This window comes from Symphalangus syndactylus, chromosome 9 (assembly GCF_028878055.3).
Source record: "Symphalangus syndactylus isolate Jambi chromosome 9, NHGRI_mSymSyn1-v2.1_pri, whole genome shotgun sequence".
Taxonomy (NCBI): domain Eukaryota; kingdom Metazoa; phylum Chordata; class Mammalia; order Primates; family Hylobatidae; genus Symphalangus; species Symphalangus syndactylus.
This window is the reverse complement of record NC_072431.2, coordinates 98,983,137-99,002,265: the sequence shown is the minus strand read 5'-3', so window position 1 is coordinate 99,002,265 and position 19,129 is coordinate 98,983,137.

Below are 19,129 nucleotides of genomic sequence, written 5' to 3'. Positions count from 1 at the left end.
GAAAGGCCTCAATTCAAAATGCCAGCCTGAAAGCCCTTTTCTTCCCCCCATCAAGGATGTGTTAAGAGCTCTTGTTTCCAACCTGGCACCGACGTAGTTAAAGCTGCACCATTTGCTGTGTGAGGCTTTGATTCTGCTGACTTTATTTCAAGCAATCAAAAATACCTAATTTGCATTCACATTCACATCAGTGGCCCATATGTTAGCCCTGTTTAAAAGCTATAGGCTCGCATTCATTATGAAAGACTTGGCTCCCCTTCGTTATCTTTTCACTTTAAAATTATTGAGATACTGTCGCTACAAAGGTTTATATTTAGCAAAGACACAACGTTTCCGTGTGCGTATGTGTCTCTGCCCATGTCTGTGTGTCTGAAAGGGATCTGATATTTGCATCTTCCTCTAAAATATCTGATAACTTTCAAAATGGGAAGAGGAAGAGCCGTCTCTTTCTCGATCTATTTCATATGTGACAGCGCTGCCTCCTACCTAAGGCATCATTAAAATACCGCGTTGCAATATGTCGGTGCACATGATTCTAGACCACACACTGAGCCCTGAGAAGCAGGCCCCTCCGGAGAGCCGCAGTGAGAAAATCACAGTTACTTACCAAGAAACCCAGCCAGGGTTTGCTTTTAGGATTCAATCACATCTCAATTAGATTCCACTCACTGGTGGGAAGGGCTTGTCTGTGCCTCATTCTTTTATTTATTAAAAATTTACTGACCCCCTACTATGTGAAATGCACTCTCCTATGTAGAACCACAGAGATTTTTAATGAAGGGTCTCAGCTATCAAGGAACTTACAGGGAGCAAACATGGGGAGGACAAGCATTCCAACAATTAGGACTCTTGGAAAAATATGTTAGAATACTGGTACTTGCAAAGAGCTCGGAGTGGGGCACTGGAAGGGGGACGATGGTTCTTCCTGGAGAGTTAGAGCAGCAGGCAGGACTTAGTGGGCAGGGTGGTCATCATCACCAGCAGGGTATATTTGACCTGGGCCTTCAGGAAGGAATTTACACTTGTGGCAAAGTAGAGAAAGGATGATGGAGCAGCAGGAGCAAGGGTAGGATGTGAATTCAGGAAAGCATCTTTGTTCTTCCCCTTAGCAGATGCTGTTCGCATGGGCACCCCTCCCCTCCCTGACTGTGGCATAGCTAAAAGACACAGTGGCTAAGATGTGTACAACCAACAGCAATAGTGTATTTGTTCTCTAGGATCACATACACGAAATTGGTGAAAGTGGGGAAAACGGGGCTGAGAATAGATGTCGGAAATCTGTATCTTTCTATATCCTTGTGTCCTGCTTGAATTTTCTTCCCCTGTTCTGTATAAGCACTGCTATTTAAAGAAAAAAAATTGAAAATATATTTTGAATTGATGAATTCTAAATAACATTCCAAGCTTTATCATTAAATAAGCTAATTAGGGAAATTGCATCATGACATCAAGTTTGAAAAATCAAATGAAGTAAAGGGAACCAATAGCATGGATATGTGTTCAATATTTGAACAATGCATTGGGGGAAGGGGAAAAATGTGCAAGAGCCTTATTATGGTTTTATGGGAAGGAAGAAGCAAGGCAGGGTATGCAGGATTAGGATTAGCTAGTTGGAATAATTTTGGCTGGCACTGGGGTGTAGGGTCAGACCCTAGTTATTTGGTACCTGGCCCTGGGGTGATTAGGGCAGGGAAATAGTAGCTTGGAATATGATAGTCTAACAAAGAAGAGGTTAGGGATGTTGGTTGGTTTCGTTTGCTTGGTTTGCACATGAAAGGCACACTCCTAACAGGTGGGGCAGTCCATTCAAAGTCAGCAAGTTCCCAGATATCAAAGCATCAGAATACAGAAAATAAAAGGACATAATTAATACAGTTTGCCACTGGGGGTGCAAATATTAAAGAGGTGGTTCTCAGGACTTTTTGTTTCATCTTGCTTTATTATATAGAATCCTATACTCAAATAAAATCTTTCTTAGGTGGCCAATGTATAAAGTAATTACAAAGAGTTGCTCTGGTTGAAGTAAGGGTAATTGGCCCAGAGTCTTAAATACACATCCTCCCTGCCCATCTTCAGGGTAGTTCCACCTAGAAATCTGTGGATAATACTTGGAAACAGGGCCCTGGAGGCCTCTCCTAATGCCAATTGTACCTGCCAAAATGTGGGACTCAGCTGCTCACATTCTAGCCCTCTGTGCATACATGACCTTGGTCTTTTGGAGGTTCACCAAAGGTTCCAGGAACCCATCACCAGGTCTGTTCTGCCAGAATCTCACTGCTCACCAAAACACCATCTGCACAGAGGACAAGGCTGGGAAAGGAGGCACTTCGTGGCAAGTTGGGATTTGTGTTGGGTATTGTATGGGAACTTGTTTGGGACCCAAATCAAAATAGACTCTTCTGGGGAGTTAGACTGAACCATGCAGAAGACTCTGGCCTAGACTAAAGCAATTGAGCAACCTCTTGTGCTCCCTTCTCCTTTAAGCTCACACATGATTCTCAAGTCCTCCATATCTTCCGACTCCAATGGCAAGGAAAGACCTGCCTGGAGATGAGCCAGATGGCCATAGAGTAGTCAGAGCAAACTTCACCACAATGTCTAGGATGGGGTAATTGTGCTGACCTGATCTGGACCTTTCAGACCTACCTTAGTTCACTAACTGCAAGTAAGCAAAAAAAAAAGAAGAAAGGAAATCAATATTTCACTGTCATTGGTGTCATCATTATCATTAATACTGTTGATATTACTGTAATTGTCAGGTTTTTTTTGTTGTCTTTTTTTTTAGACGGAGTCTCACTCTGTCACCCAGCCTGGAGTGCAGTGGCACGATCTCGGCTCACTGCAAGCTCTGCATTTCCAGGTTCACGCCATTCTCCTGCCTCAGCCTCCCGAGTAGCTCGGACTACAGGAGCCTGCCACCACGCCTGGCTAATTTTTTTGTATTTTTAGTAGAGACGTGGTTTCACTGTGTTAGCCAGGATGGTCTCGATCTCCTGACCTTGTGATCTGCACCGCTCAGCCTCCCAAAGTGCTGGGATTACAGGCATGAGCCACCGCGCCTGGCTGTGAGTTTTTTTAATAATACAATCAGGCATCACATAAGGATCATTTTGGCCAGTGACAGACCACATATACTGCAGTGGTCCCTTAAGATTATAATGGAGCTGTCTATATAAGTGTACCATTTTAAAATTTTTACACAGTATTTTTACTGTATCTTTTCTATGTTTAGATATGTTTAGACACACAAATGCTCACCACTGTGTTACAGTTGCCTACAGGATTCAGTAGAGTACCATGCTGTACAGGTTTGTGGCCTGGGAGCAATAGGTGATACACATAGCCTAGGTGTGCAGGAGGCTGTACCATCTAGGTTTGGGTAAGTACACTCTATAATGTTCTCACAATGACAAAATCACCTAATAATGCATTTTTCAGAATATAGTTTCTCAGAAAATATTCCTTTGTTTAAGCAATGCATGACTGTATCCCTTTCTTGCTTTAAGACAATTATTACATACAAATTTAATGTGCTTTTTTTTTTTTTTTTTTTTTTTTCTTGAGACAGAATCTCACTCTGTTGCCCAGGCTAGAGTACAGTGGCACCATCTTGGCTGTAACCTTTGCCTCCCCAATTCAGGCTGTTCTCCTGCCTCAGCCTCCCAAGTAGCTGGGAATACAGGTGTGCATCACCACACCCAGCTAATTTTTCTATTTTTAGCAGAGACAGTGTTTCACCATGTTGGCCAGGCTGGTTTCGAACTCCTGACCTCAAGTGATCCACCCGCCTTGGCCCTCCGAATTCCTGAGATTACAGGCATGAGCCGCTGCACCTGGCCTTTAGTGTGCTTCTTTACCCTGAAATAGCTGGGAGAAGTTGTATCTCTCTGTCTCACCAACCTGAAGTCTCTTAAGTCTATGCTCTCTCGAATGGTATCGTGATGAGAAGACATGGTTGTTACTTTTCCTTTGACTTACTGCATCCCATATTTGTTGGGATGCTGAAAGCATGGGCTGAATACTAAGTCTCCCCACTCATGGGACCACTCCATTACCTCCAGCGAGCCTCATCTCATCCTGCTCCTTGTGCTTAGGAATAAAGGATGGTTTGTTGTCCCTGATTGTACCTCTGTGCCCTGTTCTTTCCCATGCTCTTTTCTTGTGAGAAAAGCATCCAACAGGAGGGAAGGCTGGCTTCCTGTTTTGAATCTTGAGTTAGAAAATGTTCCCCGTTGTTTTATGCTGTGGAACATTCCAAGTGACAACTCCTTGGAAACAGTGGTGCCTGACGCGCCACTTAATCAGCTGTTGCTCAGTAGCAAGTAATAGAATATTTTGTGTTTATTTGTTTTTTATTTTGGGTTCAGGACTTTATTGTGGAGAGTTGAAAGAACTTGCCAGAAGTGTGACTTTGGAACCAGTGGAAAGATACCCTATTTTTTATAAGGCTGCTCTTTGCAGCACATCCTGAGCACAGAAGAAAGTGCCCATATTGAGGGCTGATCATGTACTAAGTGGAATTAGAGTCATGTTAGTCCCAGCAGAAACCCAGTGTGGCTGATGTAGGGTGAGGTATTAGACAAACACTTTACAGTCTGTTTTTGTAATATAGATATTTCTGTGTACTGGCTGCGTGATTGATTTTAAACTGCTCTCTTCCTGTCATTCATATTGACATGAATATTGAATGTTCAAGTGAGATGATTTATTTTCAAAATGTATAGAGTGTGATCCTTATGTAGGCTGTTATTGCACATAGTTATGAGATATGAAATTCATAATTATTTCATATATGAAATATGAAATAATATGAAAGCAAAAATATTTGGCTCTGAACTTATTTTCTTGGCTTCTTAGATAATACGGAAAACTAGAAGTTGAATTTAACCCATATGGACAGGTAGGTGAAGTAGAAAACAGGCTCATGTGGAGGTGGAGAGGAACCGCCCTTGATCAGATGACGAATGATATGGGGAAGCAATTGGCGGTGGTTTGTGTTATGTTCCAGGCCTTACTGATTCTGGCACAGCTACCTTGCACATCTCCAGAAGTTTAGGGCAAACACTTAAATATATAACAACAAGAACAAAAAGGTGTTCGAAGATCATGATAGAATGACTTCAAGATTAATTTTGCAGATATTATTTAGAAAGTATTTTATGGGCTCTATTCACTTCAAAGTAGCATCCTCAGATTTCTGAAACACTCTCAGAAATATCTGAAACTCACTGATACAGAAACCAGCCCAGTGATTGTTCAAGGATGTGAAGAGGAGATTCTGAGATGCTCTGTAATTCTGATTTGTTGTTTGTCATTTTGAATTACCAAGTGACAGAACCCCAAGTTGTATAAGCAAAGAACTAATCCAATCACCCCATTATCGAGTCAGTAAACCTGATTTTCAAGATGGCAACTGATGCAATAAGGTAGATACTGGCCACCTGTGGCTATTAAGAACTTGAAATGTGACTAAAGTAACTAAAAAATTGACTCAAATTTTATTTTAATTAATTTCAATTTACATACTGATATTTTACTTAGTTATTAGAAAATTTTAAGTACATCTGGAGCAATTTGGCTTTGCTAATCTACTTTTTCAACTGTAAATCTAAATACAGATTATTTCTGAGGAAGATTCAGCATCTGAATCAAGACATGTTGTAAGCATAGAACACACATCAGATTTAAAAGACAATATAAAAATGCAAACATTTCATCAATAAGTTTTATATTGATTGCTCATCGAAATAATATTTTGGATATATTGAGTTAAATATAAGTTATTAAAATTAACTTTACCTGTTTCTTTGTACTTCATTTTAATGGGACTACTAATAATTTAATTACATATGTGCCTAGAATTATTTATCTATTGAACTGTACTGCTTTAGAGAGGATAACAAACAATATTACAAATCTAGTTTTTTGATTCTTGGTCTCTTGATTTTTTTCTCTGAACTATACTGCTTCTCTAGAATATTTTCTGATCTCCCTCATTGTCTCTGCAAAAGCTGGTATGTGGGCTTTCATCAAAAGCTAAGATAAAATTTGAAAAAAACACTGGCTGGCTGGTTTAGACTCTCTGCTCTGCCGTCTTGCCTATTCTCCATGCTGGCTCTTTACTTTAAGTCTTGATCTTGCTGTCAGTGTGGGCTGCTAATTGTGATTCTTCATGTTGTTCTTTGTAGTATTATTCACCAGATTCACCATCCTCTCCAGCAGGAGGATGATGCATCGCTTCCTCTTGAAATCAGGTGTGGCCATGAGATTGCTTTGGGCAATGAAGCCTGAGCAAAGGTGACATCTACCGCTTGTGGGTGGAAGTTCTAGAGCTATGTGGCCTTTGACATGTTTTCTTCTCTTTCTGCCATGAGCCAGATGGAGGCTGCAATGCCCTAGGCTGCTCCATCAGTCTAGGTTCTAGAGTGGAGGTGACTGGAGTGAGCTGCAGCCAGTGCTGGGTCCTAGCATGAGTGAGGACAGCCCTCTGTGCTAGAAGCTTCTGAGATTTAGGGGTCTTTTATTAGTGCAACATAACCTAGTCCTTATTGTTTATGAACTTTGGAGAGGGTAAGAGGAAGGAAAGGAAAAAGAAGAAAATGGGTTCAGTGGTTGGGAGGCAATTCCAATTTTTACCTTTACAGAGTTTATGAGGACATCATGACAAATATCCAATTTTCATGTTGAGCACCTTTGAGGTTCATATCATGCTCTTATTGACCTTCTAAGAGCAAAAGGGTTGCAACATTTTTGTTACCTCATGAGGAGACTTTAGCTCAAGGATTGGGACCTGAAGTTCTCTGGAGAATGATTCCAGACCTCTGAGGGTAATATTCATCACTAATTTATCTCTGCATCTCCAGCACTTAGCTACTTAGTCCTAACATATGAAAACTATTATCTCTGCATCTGCAGCACTCAGATACTTTGTCCTAACATATGAAAACTATTCATTAATTCAGTGTTTGTTGAATGAACAAATAAAATGTGGGTACATTAATATAGGAAGGAGCTGAAGAAGGTATGAAAATTTCAAAAGAATTGGAAACATGAGGTTTGTAATATAAGGAATTAAAAGAAAACTCTGTATAAGTTTTGGCAGTATTTGCTTCATGGGTAGTGACGTGCACTCACACAGGGCCCCAGGCTTCGGAAGGTTTCACGTTTAGTTTAATGCTTGGCTTTTGGGATTCTGAAATTCTTAATACTTTTTTTTAACAAGGGTCCTGCATTTTCATTTTGCACTGGGCCCTGCAAATTACTTAGCCAGTCCTGTGTACAGATGGTGGAAGTAAATGGGAAATTAAATATTTAGAAAATGTTTGGAAGGATGAAGTTGCACTTGAGGGTTACATCTGGATAAAAGTGAGATATTGGGCCTTTGGAATCTTTTTTTCATGTGCTTCTATTTAAACTGAAATAAGCCAGTACATACATTCCTTTCTAATCCTTATTTTTAGATTAGGAAAGTGACTGGCAGCTGACCTGTGGCAGCAATAAAATTATTGGTATGATTCCATCAGAAAAACGTCAGTGTAAACAGCTGTCCACTGCGTGGGAAAACAAGAAATAGAAAAAAAAATTCAACCAGTTGTTTGCAATGGCAGATTATAATTTCAGCTGAAATTATGATGATTATGATGGAAAGAATTGCAATGTGTGCTGAGAGCCACGTTTTATGTGTGTAGAATTCAACACCAAGTTTACATTTACTTTTTGGTAATAAGTGATTTTTAACTACCTCAGTACATAAATGAAAGTGGTCATTAAGACTGAAATTTAGCAAGTGATAAAATGGGACTTATTTCTACTGATCTGCCATTTTGTATGTAGATATTTGTGTTTACGCGTATATTTATGCATGCATTTATTTACATAACATATATTAATGTGGAAGAGGGAATAGCATGTGTCAAGCATCTTGGGAAAGAAAGGAACATGGTAAATTCTGGCCATTGACTGATAAAGGAAACACCAAAAAGGAACTCGGTTTATGGTGGGAAGATTATAAGTCTGATTTCAGAAGCACATGAAATGTTGAATCCCAGGTGCTTTAAAGATGTAATAAGTAATCTTTTTGACACATGCATTTGGGGATAAAAGGAAATGTCTGGTCTGGAGACAAGAATTTGAAAGTTACCTGTGTGTAATCAGTGATTGAGGTCTTAGCCCTATCAATGAGATCACCTAAGCAAAGAAAATACAGGAGAGAGAAGAAAAGAGGCAGCCACCAATCCTTGTAGAATAGATAGGTCTGCTTGTGTGCCTGAGAAGGGCTGGGGGCAGAGAGTTGGGGAAGAAGAACCTGAACTATGTCAGGAACAGATGCCAAGGGAAAAGATTATTTTAAGAAGAAGCAATAGTGGAGTCAAGAGCTACAAGTAGGTACAATAAGATGAGAACAGAGACATGTTCATTAGATTAAGTATCACAGAGGTCATCAGGACAGAGACAGGCTAGGGTAGGTTGAGGAGTGGATGGGATAAAAATGGCAGAAACGTACTCTTGCTGTTGTTCTGCCTCTTTCTCTCCCTCCTTGTCTGGTTGAAAGCTACAAAGAATCAAGCCATGCCATTCTCCATTTTGCTCACTCTGTTGAGAAAGCTTGAGACATATCTTGAGGTGTCCAGGAAGAAACAATTTTCCTGCTGGATTGATGAAAAAAGGTGAGACAGAAAAGGTGACTTCCCTGGACTCAAGTTCAGCTCCAAGTCTTTGTCTGGGAGTGATGCTTGGAGTTGGGAAAGCCACTGAGGAAGGGGGCTAAAGTGTTTCCTTTTGAGAAGGCAAAGAGTTTCGGTGCAGTATTTGTGGTCTCACGTGGGGAAGACCTAATTCCTGTGTCCATGCCAGGACTCAGAACCAAGAGGAAGTGTGTGGCTGGTGTGCACTCCACTGAGAGGTCATGTGCCAACTGGGGACTAGGGCGAGGTCGTGCATTACTGCAAAGTAAGTGGCCTCCTGGTTATTGCAAATGACCAGAGCCCATGGAGGCACAGGTTTCACATTCAGTCTCAAATTTCAACTTACATCCCTGACTCTCACTGAGTCCAAAAGCACAGCCTCAGAAGTACAAAAGCAGGACTGGAAAAAAGTCAGCTGAAAACTGAAAATCTATGTTTTGTTGCCCATCAACCCAGGCAAGCTAATGAACATCTCTGCCTCAGCTTCCTTGTCTTTGAAATACCAGTAATAGAATCTACTTGATAAGATTGAGGGGAAAATTAAATGACATAATATATAAAAAGTACTTTGAGCAGCATCTAGCATACAGTAGGCACTCAATAAATGTAAGCTGTTTTTATTTTTATTTCTACCAGACACTTGTGAACAACAGCATGATTATATTAGATCGTATTTCAGGTATGAAACATCAATTTGTTAAATGTAAATATTTTAAAAATACCATCATATCTGTGACCTATTTTGACATTTCTTGATACATCTTTTAATATACCAGAGCGTTAAAACAATCCAGGAGGTTTGGATTGGTCTCTACTTCTGAGTGGATTTGACAATGATCACTGAAGCAGAACTGTGTGTAGAAGCTGAATGTGAAAGAAAGCAGTGATGGAGAATGAGAAAGAGGTGATCGTCTTCCTAATTGCTAGAGGTGTCTTGAATGCCAACCCTCTATTGTTCTTTAAAAGGTATTTTATGTGGTGATAAAATAACTGTTGCTGCACTATTCATGTCAATGTCATTGTTATTCAAACAATCAGGACCAGTTGGAAACTGTCTTCAGACACTTGACACATAGGCAAGGCTAGCTCTCAGTATTTCTGTAAGCAAATGGGACTGTTGAAGGTTGCTTTGTGAATTACATTTCAAACTACAGAACTGTAGCCCATGACGGATATTAGCATTTCCATTGCTTATCAACTAGAATTAGAGTTTGGGGGCTAAGACTGGAGTCTCTGGAAAAAGGAGGGAAAAAACATCTAGCTTGATGATTGGGCAGAAAACTCCAACTTTTCACAGGAAAAAAAATTGCTAAAAGAAAGGGTAAATTACTGGACATGATTATTCATACCAGGTGAACTAGTCTTTGGAAATTCAGAGCTGATGAAATATATATTTTAGCTGATGGAATATGTATTTTAATACATATTTTAGTAGCAATGACAGCTTTGCTACTTTTTAGTATTGTCAATAAAGAAAATATTCACAGTAAGTTTTGGTATTTCTGAGTACCAATTTATTTCTTCTAAAAGGCATTCTACCTACCTGAAAGATAGTGCACTCACCCTGGACTAATTCACTCGCATCCATGTGAACAGACCACCAAACAGGCTTTGTGTGAGCAATAAAGCTGTTTATTTCACCTGGGCTGAGTCCAAAAAGAGAGTCAGCGAAGAGAGATAGGGGTGTGGCCATTTTATAGGATTTGAGTAGGTAAAGGAAAAAGTGGGGGTGTTCTCAGGCAGGAATGGGGGTCACAAGGTGCTCAGTAGGGGAGCTTTTGAGCCAGGAGAAGGAATTTCACAAGATAATGTCATCAGTTAAGGCAGGAACAGGCCATTTTCACTTCTTTTGTGGTGGAATGTCATCAGTTAAGGCAGGAACCGGCCATCTGGATGTGTACATGCAGGTCACAGGGGATATGATGGCTTAGATTGGGTTCAGAGGCCTGACATTCCTGTCTTCTTACATTAATAAGAAAAACAAAACAAAATAGTGGTAAAGTGTTGGGATGGTGAAAATTTTGGGGGGTGGTATGGAGAGATAATGGGTGATGTTTCTCAGGGCTGCTTTGAGTGGGATTAGGGGCGGTGTGTTAACCTAGAGTGGGAAAGATTAAGCTGAAGGAAGATTTTGTGGTAAGGGGTGATATTGTGGGGTTGTTAGAAGAAACATTCGTCATTTAGAATTATTGGTGATGGCCTGGACACAGTTTTGTATGAATTGAAAAACTAAACGGAGGCCGGGCGCGGTGGCTCACGCTTGTAATCCCAGCACTTTGGGAGGCCGAGGCGGGCGGATCACGAGGTCAGGAGATCGAGACCACGGTGAAATCCCGTCTCTACTAAAAATACAAAAAAACTAGCCAGGCGTGGTGGCGGGCGCCTGTAGTCCCAGCTACTCGGAAAGGCTGAGGCAGGAGAATGGCGTGAACCCGTGAGGCGGAGCTTGCAGTGAGCCGAGATTGCGCCACTGCACTCCAGCCTGGGCAGCAGAGCGAGATTCCGTCTCAAAAAAAAGAAAAAAGAAAAAAAAGAAAAACTAAACGGAATAAGAGAAGGAGAAAAACAGGTATTAAAAGACTAAGAATTGGGAGGACCTAGGACATCTAATTAGAGAGTGCCTAAGGAGGTTCAGCATAGCCTTGCCAGCAAAGATTATTTATCTACTTTAAGAGTTAAGAGTGGCGGTTTGGGTATCCCCAGGAGATATCAGCTGTGATGGCTTGGAGAAACAGTGTAAACCGGCAGTGTAAACAAGAGCAAGGCATGTATGAGTAGTTGAGAACGGTGAATAGGAGTATAACTAGACAGAAGATAGTAGGGATGGCAAGTTTTTTGGGGCACAGTCCAAGTTGGTCTGCTGTCGAGTGAGACTGGGGCCTAATAAAATGGAGCGTCTATACAGGAGCTCAAATGAGCTGTACGTTGTAGCATTCCGAGGACAGGCCTGAATTCTGAGAAGGGAAAGTGGTAAAAGTATTGTCTATTCCTTTTTAAGTTGGTGGCTGAGCTTGGTGAGGTGTGTTTTTAAAAGACCATTAATCTGTTCTACTTTTCCTGAAGACTGAGGACCGTAAGGGATATAAATGTTTTACTGAATACTAAGAGCCCGAAAAACTGCTTGGCTGATTTGACTAATAAAGTCCGGTCTGCTATCGGACTGTATAGAGGTGGGAAGGCCAAACTGAGGAATTATGTCTGACAGAAGGGAAGAAATGACCGTGGTGGCCTTCTTAGATCCTGTGGGAAAGGCCTCTACCTATCCAGTGAAAGTGTCTACCTAGACTAAGAGGTATTTTAGTTTCCTGACTCGGGGCTTGTTGAGTAAAGCTAATTTGCCAGTCCTGGGTGGGAGCAAATCCCCTAGCTTGATGTGTAGGGAAGGGAGGGGGCCTGAATAATCCCTGAGAAGTAGTAGAATAGCAAATTTGCCAGTCCTGGGTGGGGGCAAATCTTCGAACTTGATGTGTAGGGAAGGGAGGGGGCCTGAATAATCCCTGAGGAGTAGTAGAATAACCGATGGAACACTGAGAAGTTATTCCTTTGAGGATAGATTTCCACGATGGAAAGGAAATGAGAGGTTCTAAGAGGCGGGCTAGTGGCTTGTACTATAGCATAGCCTGCCTTTGCTGGTGTGTGGCAATTAGGCCTGGTGGAACTGCCATCAATAAACCAAGTGTGATCAGGGTGAGAAACAGGGAAGAAGGAAATGTGGGGAAATGGGGTGAACGTCAGGTGGATCAGAGAGATGCAGTCATGAGGGTCAGGTGTGGTATCCGGAATAACGTGGGAGGCGCGATTGAAGTCCGGGCCAGGAACAATGGTAATTGTGAGAGACTCAACAAAGAGTGAGTACAGCTGAAGGAGCTGGGGAGCAGAAAGTATATGCGTCAGGTGTGAGGAAGAAAATAGATTTTGGAGATTATGAGAGCTGTAGAGAGTGAGTTGAGCATAGTTTGTGATTTTAAGGGCCTCTAAAAGTATTAGGGTGGCAGCAGCCACTGCACAGAGACATAATGGCCAGCTTAAAACAGTAAGGTCAAGTTGTTTGGACAAAAAGGCTATAGGACGTGATCCCGGTCCTTGTGTAAGAATTCCTACTGCACAGCCCTGCACTTCAGCTGTGTGTAATGAAAAGGGTTGGGATGAGTCAGGGAGAGCTAGAGTGGGGGCAGTCTCTAAAGCTGTCTTCAAGGAACGGAAAGAGGAGTGGGGAAAGGATTTAGGATCTACTGGGTCAGCTAGGTTTCCTTTTGTGAGTTTATATAATGGTTTTGTTAGGATGGCAAAACCAGGTATGCAAAGGCGAAAGTATCCAACCATGCCCAGGAAGGAAAGGAGTTGTTGTTTTGTAGAAGGGGTTGGGGCTTGAGAGATAGTCGGACACGATCGGCAGGGAGAGCATGTGTGTTTTTATGAGAATTATGCTGAGATAGGTAACAGACAAGGAAGAAATTTGGGCTTGACTGAAGTAATGGGGGCTGTCTGTGAAGCTTTGTGGCAGTACAGCCCAGGTAATTTGCTGAGCCTGATGGGTGTCAGGGTCAGTCCAAGTAAAAGGGAAGAGAGGCTGTAATGAAGGGTGCAAAGGAATAGTAAAGAAAGCAAGTTTGAGATCCAGAACAGAATAATGGATTGTGGAGGGAGGTATTGAGGATAGGAGAGTATATGGGTTTGGCACCATGGGGTGGATAGGCAAAACAATTTGGTAGATAAGGCATAGATCCTGAACTAACTTGTAAGTCTTGTCTTATTTTAGGAGAGGTAAAATGGGGGAATTGTAAGGAGAGTTTATAGGCTTTAAAAGGCCATGCTGTAGCAGGCGAGTGATAACAGGCTTTAATCCTTTCAAAGCATGCTGTGGGTTGGGATATTGGCATTGAGCGGGGTAAGGGTGATTAGATTTTAATGAGATGGTAAGGGGTGCATGATCCCAAGGAGGGAGTAGAGGTATCTTATACTTGTGGGTTAAGGTGGAGGGATACAAGAGGAGGACGCAAAGGAGGGTTTGGATTGGGAAGAAGGGCGGCAATGAGATGTAGCTGTAGTCCGGAATAGTCAGGGAAGCAGATAATTTAGTTAAAGTGTCTCCGCCTAATAAGGGAACTGGGCAGGTGGGGATAACTAAAAAGGAGTGCTTAAAAGAATATTGCCTAATTTGGCACCAGAGTTGGGGAGTTTTAAGGGGTTTAGAAGCCTGGCTGTCAATACCCACAACAGTTATGGAGGCAAGGGAAACAGACCCTTGAAAAGAAGGTCATGTGGAGTGGGTAACCTCCGTACTGATTAAGAAGGGGACGGACTTACCCTCCACTGTGAGAGTTACCTAAAGCTCGGCATCTGTGATGGTCTACGGGGCTTCCGAGGCGATCGGGCAGCATCAGTCTTCAGCCGCTAAGCCGAGAAGATCTGGGAAGGAGTCAGTCAGAGAGCCTTGGGCCAGAGTTCCAGGGGCTCTGGCAGTGGCTGCCAGGTGAGTTGAATAGTCCGATTTCCAGTGGGGTCCCGCACAGATGGGACACGGCTTAGGAGGAATCCCAGGCTGCGGGCATTCCTTGGCCTGGTGGCCAGATTTCCGGCACTTGTAGCAAGCTCCTGGGGGAGGCAGTTCTGGAGGAACACCTGGCCACTGCGGTTTAGGCGTTTGGAAGTTCTTGTGTGCTGGAGATGTGGCTAGGGTTTGTCTCACAGTGGAGGCAAGGAATTGAAACTCAGAAATATGTTGCTACTTGGTTGCCTCTACTCTATTATTGTACACCTTGAAGGCGAGGTTAATTAAGTCCTGTTGTGGGGTTTGAGGGCCAGAATTTAATTTTTGGAGTTTTACTTAATGTCAGGAGCAGATTGGGTAATAAAATGTATATTGAGAATAAGACAGCCTTTTGACATTTTAGGGTCTAGGGCTGTAAAACATCTCAGGGTTGCTGCCAAATGAGCCATGAACTGGGCTGGATTTTTATATTTGATGAAAAAGAGCCTAAATGCTATCTGATTTGGGATAAAGAAAAAGGAGCATTAACCCTGACTGTGCCTTTAGCTCCAGCCACCTTTTTAAGAGTAAATTGCTGGGCAGGTGGAGGAGGGCTAGTCACGAAATGAAACTGTAAGCCAGACCCGATGTGAGAAGGGGAGGTGATAAAAGGGTTGTAGGGTAGAGGAGCAGAGGCTGAGGAAGAATTGGGACATAGCTCGTCCTGGCGAGGAGGGGAGAGGTCAGATGGATCTGTAGAAAAGGAAGATTAGAAAGACTCAGCGATGCTTGGGGTTGGGACTGAGGGGACAGGTGGGAGGGAAAGAAGGAAGATTTGGGATGAGTTGCATTGGGAACAGAGACTACGGAGGGACCAATGTGTAAAAGAATGCCTGGACGTCAGGCACCTCAGACCGTTTGCCTATGTTACAACAAGAATTATTTAGGTCTTCTAGGATGGAAAAATTGAAAGTGCTGTTTTCCAGCTATTTGGAACTACTGTCAAGTTTGTATTGGGGTCAAGCGGCATTGCAGAAGAAAACAAGATGCTTAGATTTTAGGTCAGGTGAGAGTTGAAGAGGTTTTAAGTTCTTAAGAACACAGGATAAGGGAGAAGAAGGAGGAATGGAAGGTGGAAGCTTGCCCATAGTGAAGGAGGCAAGCCCAGAGAAAAGAGAGTAGAGACACAGAGAAGGGGTGGGGGGTTCTTGCCCTCCGGAAAAGCAGAGAAGGGGTTGGGGCGTGGAAATAAGGGGTTGGGGCACAGAGATAAGAGGTTGGGGTGCAGAAATAAGGGATCAGGGTGCAGAGATAAGAGGTCGGGGTGCGGAAATAAGGGATTGGGGCACAGAGATAAGAGGTCAGGGTTCCTGCCCCTCCCCCAGAAAAGCAGGACTTGCCACTAAGGGTGAAGGAGAAGGGGTTGAGGGTTTTTTGTTGTTTTTTTTATTTTATTATGATACTTTAGGTTTTAGGGTACATGTGCACAATGTGCAGGTTTGTTACATATGTATCCATATGCCATGTTGGTTTGCTACACTCATTAATTCATCATTTAGCATTAGGTATATCTCCTAATGCTGTCCCTCCCCCCTCCCCCCACCCCACAACAGTCCCTGGTGTGTGATGTTCCCCTTCCTGTGTCCATGAGTTCTCACTGTTCAATTCCCACCTATGAGTGAGAACATGCGGTGTTTGGTTTTTTGTCCTTGCGATAGTTTACTGAGAATGATGTTTTCCAGTTTGATCCATGTCCCTACAAAGGACATGAACTCATCATTTTTTATGGCTGCATAGTATTCCATGGTGTATATGTGCCACATTTTCTTAATCCAGTCTATTGTTGTTGGACATTTGGGTTGGCTCCAACTCTTTGCTGTTGTGAATAGTGCCACAATAAACATATGTGTGCATGTGTCTTTATAGCAGCATGATTTATAATCCTTTGGGTATATACCCAGTAATGGGATGGCTGGGTCAAATGGTATTTCTAGTTCGAGATCCCTGAGGAATCGCCACACTGACTTCCACAATGGTTGAACTAGTTTACAGTCCCACCAGCAGTGTAAAAATAGTCCTATTTCTCCACATCCTCTCCAGCACCTGTTGTTTCCTGACTTTTTAATGATGGCCATTCTAACTGGTGTGAGATGCTATCTCACTATGGTTTTGATTTGCATTCCTCTGATGGCCAGTGATGATGAGCATTTTTTCATGTGTTTTTTGGCTGCATAAATGTCTTCTTTTGAGAAGTGTCTGTTCATATCCTTCGCCCACTTTTTGATGGGGTTGTTTGTTTTTTTCTTGTAAATTTGAGTTCATTGTAGATTCTGGATATTAGCCCTTTGTCAGATGAGTAGGTTGCAAAAATTTTCTCCCATTCTGTAGGTTGCCTGTTCACTCTGATGGTAGTTTCTTTTGCTGTGCAGAAGCTCTTTAGTTTAATTAGATCCCATTTGTCAATTTTGGCTTTTGTTGCCATTGCTTTTGGTGTTTTAGACATGAAGTCCTTGCCCACACCTATGTCCTGAATAGTATTGCCTAGGTTTTCTTCTAGGGTTTTTATGGTGTTAGGTCTAACATTTAAGTCTTTAATCCATCTTGAATTAATTTTTGTATAAGATGTAAGGAAGGGATCCAGTTTCAGCTTTCTACATATGGCTAGCCAGTTTTCCCAGCACCATTTATTAAATAGGGAATCCTTTCCCCATTTCTTGTTTTTGTCAGGTTTGTCAAAGATCAGATAGTTGTAGATATGCGGCATTATTTCTGAGGGCTCTGTTCTGTTCCATTGATCTATGTCTCTGTTGTGGTACCAGTACCATGCTGTTTTGGTTACTGTAGCCTTGTAGTACAGTGTGAAGTCAGGTAGCGTGATGCCTCCAGCTTTGTTCTTTTTGCTTAGGATTGACTTGGTGATGCGGGCTCTTTTTTGGTTCCATATGAACTTTAAAGTAGTTTTTTCCAATTCTGTGAGGAAAGTCATTGGTAGCTTGATGGAGATGGCATTGAATCTATAAATTACCTTGGGCAGTATGGCCGTTTTCACGATATTGATTCTTCCAACCAATGAGGATGGAATATTCTTCCATTTGTTTGTATCCTCTTTTATTTCATTGAGCAGTGGTTTGTAGTTCTCCTTGAAGAGATCCTTCACATCCCTTGTAAGTTGGATTCCTAGGTATTTTATTCTCTTTGAAGCAATTGTGAATGGGAGTTCACTCATGATTTGGCTCTCTGTTTGTCTGTGATTTGTGTACAAGAATGCTTGTGATTTTTGTACATTGATTTTGTATCCTGAGACTTTGCTGAAGTTGCTAATCAGCTTAAGGAGATTTTGGGCTGAGACAATGGGGTTTTCTAGATATACAATCATGTCATCTGCAAACAGGGACAATTTGACTTCTTCTTTTCCTAATTGAATACCCTTTATTTCCTTCTCCTGCCTGATTGCCCTGGCCAGAACTTCCAACACTATGTTGAATAGGAGTGGTGAGAGAAGGCATCCCTGTCTTGTGACAGTTTTCCAAGGAAATGCTTCCAGTTTTTGCCCATTCAGTATGATATTGGCTGTGGGCTTGTCATAGATAGCTCTTATTATTTTGTGATACGTCCCATCAATACCTAATTTATTGAGAGTTTTTAGCATGAAGCATTGTTGAATTTTGTCAAAGGCCTTTTCTGCATCTATTGAGATAATCATGTGGTTTTTGTCTTTGGTTCTGTTTATATGCTGGATTACATTTATTGATTTGCGTATGTTGAACCAGCCTTGCATCCCAGGGATGAAGCCCACTTGATCATGGTGTATAAGCTTTTTGATGTGCTGCTGGATTCAGTTTGCCAGTATTTTATTGAGGATTTTTGCATCAATGTTCATCAAGGATATTGGTCTGAAATTCTCTTTTTTGGTTATGTCTCTGCCAGGCTTTGGTATCAGGATGATGCTGGCCTCATAAAATGTGTTAGGGAGGATTCCTTCTTTTTCTATCAATTGGAATAGTTTCAGAAGGAATGGCACCAGTTCCTCCTTGTACCTCTGGTAGAATTCAGCTGTGAATCCATCAGGTCCTGGACTCTTTTTGGTTGGTAAGCTATTGATTATTGCCACAATTTCAGAGCCTGTTATTGGTCTATTCAGGGATACAACTTCTTCCTGGTTTAGTCTTGGGAGGGTGTATGTGTCAAGGAATTTATCCATTTCTTCTAGATTTTCTAGTTTATTTGCGTAGAGATGTTTGTAGTATTCTCTGATGGTAGATTGTATTTCTGTGGGATTGGTGGTGATATCCCGTTTTTCATTTTTTTATTGCATCTATTTGATTCTTCTCTCTTCTTTATTAGTCTTGCTAGTGGTCTATCAATTTTGTTGATCTTTTCAAAAAACCAGCTCCTGGATTCATTAATTTTTTGAAGGGTTTTTTGTGTCTCTATTTCCTTCAGCTCTGCTCTGATTTTAGTTATTTCTAGCCTTCTGCTAGCTTTTGAATGTGTTTGCTCTTGCTTTTCTAGTTCTTTTAATTGTGATGTTAGAGTGTCAATTTTGGATCTTTCCTGCTTTCTCTTGTGGGCATTTAGTGCTATAAATTTCCCTCTACACACTGCTTTGAATGTGTCCCAGAGATTCTGGTATGTTGTGTCTTTTTTCTCATTGGTTTCAAAGAACATCTTTATTTCTGCCTTCATTTCATTATGTACCCAGTAGTCATTCAGGAGCAGGTTGTTCAGTTTCCATGTAGTTGAGCGGTTTTGAGTGAGTTTCTTAATCCTGAGTTCTAGTTTGATTGCACAGTGGTCTGAGAGACAGTTTGTTATACTTTCTGTTCTTTTACATTTGCTGAGGAGAGCTTTACTTCCAACTATGTGGTCGATTTTGGAATAGGTGTGGTGTGGTGCTGAAAAAAATGTATATTCTGTTGATTTGGGGTGGAGAGTTCTGTAGATGTCTATTAGGTCCACCTTGTGCAGAGCTGAG